Consider the following 4063-nt stretch of genomic DNA (forward strand, 5'->3'; position numbering starts at 1 on the left):
ATTTTTTTTTTTTTGCACTTTTATGAAGCAATAGTATTGACATAGGCCCCTGAGGTTTCAGCCGCGGATCAGAGAGGAGCAGGGGTACCCACATGAGGCCTGGCATCCGATACACGGGGGCCTGGCTGCTTTGGGTGGACGCTCACAGTTCGAGGAGCCAGCCGCCTCTCCGGATGGATATAAATACCCTAGGAAGAGAAACCCAAGACCAGGGCCGTCCTGCGCCTGCCGCCTCATCTTGTGCTCTTCCTGTGTGTGTTGCCCCATGACTGATACCAATTCCTTCCTGAGAGCAGGGTGAACCCAAGACGGCCACATTTTTGTCAGCGTTCCCAGTGGTGTCACCGGATATCACGTTCTCTGGCCAGGACGCTGAAAATGCTATTGCGTTTTCTTCAGCAGGTGGACAGGGAGGGAGGACCCGGATCTCCTTGTGGGTGGGGACCCCGACAGCTCGGGCGTGATTCTCCTCATTATCATTCAGTCTCCCAGTGTTTGCGGGGTGCTTGCTAGACCCATGGGCACCCTACTACGTGTGGGGGTGTTGGTGGGTCCCTGTCGCCCTGCAGGGTGCTGCCTGAGGGACAAGACTCACTCTTCTGCTGAGTGTTGGGAAGGAGAGGGGCAGAAGGCCCAAGGCGCAATGGGGGTATCTATGGGGGCGGGGGGACCCTGTCTTGGTTTGGGGGTCAGGGAAGGCTTTCTAGAGGGTCCTGCGTAATCTGGGAAGCAAGGATTGAGCAGGAGCTAAGCTGGGACAAGAGAAGAGCAAGCCCGTCTCAGCCTTGAGGAAGACTTTGAAGTTCAGAGCATGGAAGTTCGGAGAAAGTGAGGAAGCCCTGCAGGGTGGGAAGGGAGAGAACAGGACTAGGGCAGAGAGAGGTGAGCTTGCAGGGGTGAGAGGGATGGTTCCCCTGGAGCTTTGGGAATCAGCTAAAGATCTGAGGAGGCACTACCAGGTCATAGGACACAGCTGGAGGACTTTACACAAGGGAAACGAGGTAACAAGATTAATGTGAAAAAACACATCATGTAAGGGCACTGCAGTGCGGACTGGAGAGGATCAGAGAGGAGCAAAGCTGGCGTGAGAGATCATTTAGGCACCTTGCTAAAGGCTGGGAGAGACAGACAAGAGGGTCTGAGAAGGAAAGGGTGGGAAGGCAAGGGTGGGGAAGGGGGATGGATTCTATACACATCTAGGTGTAAAACTGAGAGGGCCGAATGTGGGGGTGAAGGAGAAAGAGGAGTCACTGAGGTCTTGAAGGTTTGAGTTTAGACAAGGGAGAGGGTGGGATTGGGCTTGGGGCACAGCGTATGTTCAGCGTGGATATCCTGAGTCTGAGGTCCTCATGGGCTGTCCCAGTGGGGGGTTTGATGGGGTTTATGGGGCAGCAGTCGGGCTGGAGTGGTGGTGTAGGTTGGGAGTCACTGGCACATAGAAGGTATTTCAAACAAAGAGCGATTGAGACTGCTTGAGCAGGACAGCAGACCAGCCTTGGCATGGAGAGAGTGGATACATTCATGGGAATAGGTGGTAGGATAAGGGCAGGCCATAGATAGCAGGCCTGGGTTCCGGTCATCCATCTTCCCGGGTGACCATTTTTTGCACTTTTATGTTTTTGGAAGCAATAGTGACATAGGTCCCTGAGATCTCAGCCACACAGCGAGTGCCTATAGTCATTCCCAGCCCACTTTGGGGAGCTGGAGGAAGCTTGCTGAGGTAGAAAAGTCTCAAGTCCTTTGGTGCTGCTTTGCTGAACTTCCCACCTGATCCCGTTGGAACAGGACCTCTCTTGGATGCTCTCCTCTGACTTCCGGCCCGTTGAAGTAGAGCCTTTGAGGGAAATGTGCTTTGAGGAAAAGCCAGGCGGGAGGAGGGAGGTTGGATCTGGTGGCCTGATTTGGTCCTAACCACGGTGAGAGCTGTTTTGGAAGGAACGATACCTGCTTAAGGTCTGAGCGTTTACGTTTATACCCGGCCTTGCCCTTTACACTCTCTGGATTCAGTCTTACTGGACATGCGCTGCTGCTGGTGGTAGCTGATTATTCTAAACTGTAGACAGACAAGATATTAAATTACATCTACTGTTATGGGAAGAAGAAAATTGCTGATGTTTTTAAGGCCTACTAGTCTCTTTTAGCAAAGAATGAGCAGGATTCTCAGGCCAGACATATCTTCTGCCAATCACACCATCTAGTGACAACTGCTTTATTTTCTGTGATTGTTAGTTTTCTTTCTCTTTATGACAAGCGATGCTGGCTTGCGCCTGCAGTTATAGCGCTGTCTAGTGTATTTTCCAGCTCTCTGTTTTATGGGGTGACTTGTCACCTGACCTGGCTACCCCGATTTGGTAGTAATGACATAAACTGTTCTTTTGAAATAGATGCATTCAAGTAATTTTACACAGCTGTGGGAAAATGTACGAAGGTGATAACAGAAGTGGCCAACTTTGGAAAATGATGCATCATATAGAATTTTAAAGGGACCATGGGGTGAAAACCATCTTGGTTTTCCTGCCACTGGGTTCCTGGATGTGAGAACTGGGCTGAGCTGGTCAGTCTGATCCTAAGTGAAACTAACTGGTCGTCTTTACCAGTTGGTTTTAGCCCAAGAGACATGGTGGGTGTGTTCTTCATCGGGTCATAGGAGGGAGTCAGGGGTCTTTGCTAAGCATCTCTGTTCAATCTGGCTCTACTGTCTTGCCCGACAGATGGGAAAGCCAAAGAAAGAGGTTGATTATCTCTGCACGGAGAGTTGAGTGCTGGAATGGTGGCTGGCATCTCTCCCGACTCAGTGAATTTTCTTCCTCCTAGATTCCCAGCTGGGGATCTTTGCCCCCTTCTGTCCGTCCCTTCACTGCCTCTATTCGTCTCAGGTGTTGCTGAACGAGTGTTAAAGTAATTGGTGGTCAATCAGATGGCACTTATTAAGTCAGGACAGTGTCCTGAGAGCTGTGCGTGTATTAGCTAGCAGTCTTCACACCAGTCTCCTGAGGTAGGCACTTTTGTTATCTCCTGTGACCCACACGGAAGCAGGGGCACCACGAGGTTAAGCCATTTGCCCAAGGAGATCCCGTTAGTAAGTGGCAGAGGCAAAATGTAGAACCCAGGCTGCCTGGCCAAGGGTCGGTGGGGTTAACCGGCACGTGACCTTGTCTCTTTGAGATGATGTCCTTCCAGCCCCCTGCCTATTGCACAGTGGACCCTGGGTCGGGGGCACTGTCCACCTTCCTGGGAAAGATTCAGGCCGCACATCACAAGACCAGAATCTGAGTTCTGCCTCTAGCCTGAAATTCACTGAAATCCCTTCAGTGAAGGCATTCATTTAAAATGCCTGGGCCTCATTTCAGTTGTGGGTAAAATGGGAAAATAATAATCACAATCAACCATAATAGTGTATCATGTGCAGCTGTGATGGGGGATTCAGCTCAGTACTGTGCCTGCCTCACAAGTGCAAGGTCCTGAGTTTGATCCCTGGTCCAAAAAAAAAAAAAAAATCAATAGGTATCATGTTTGTTTTTCTTTTCTCTGATAGGTTGTTGTAAAGAGCACAAGTAAGTCTACATATGAGGGCTTTGTGAATGGCAAAAGAGATACTTGTCAGCTTTTGCAAAACAGTGGTATAAGACAATGCTTGTTAAAGCTAATGAAATACAACACCCACTGACTAAAAGGCCCCAGTTAAAAGTGGTGGCAATGACATAAACCATAAGTGCCTAGTAACATTTATTGAATGGACACACAACCGATTGGGAATTGGACATGCTGATGGAAAGCATGCCAATTTGGTTAAAAAAATGATCATACTACTGTTATGAGGTCTACTTTGATGGGAAAACCAGGGCCTGCAGAGCCCAAGAGACTTGAACCAGACCACAGCCCTGCTCTGAGCCCTGTTCTTAGGAGCTTCTGACTCTGGGTGAAGCCGTGAGTTCTTGGAGTGACCCTTGTTTTCCTCCTTTGGCATTCTGGATGGTGAAGATCACATGATGTTCATGATTATTTGTATTTATTTATTTATTTTTGTGGCACTGGGGATTGAACTTGGGGCCTTATGCTTGCA

This window comes from Fukomys damarensis, unplaced genomic scaffold, assembly GCF_012274545.1.
Source record: "Fukomys damarensis isolate Sample0158 unplaced genomic scaffold, DMR_v1.0_HiC HiC_scaffold_13, whole genome shotgun sequence".
NCBI classification, from domain to species: domain Eukaryota; kingdom Metazoa; phylum Chordata; class Mammalia; order Rodentia; family Bathyergidae; genus Fukomys; species Fukomys damarensis.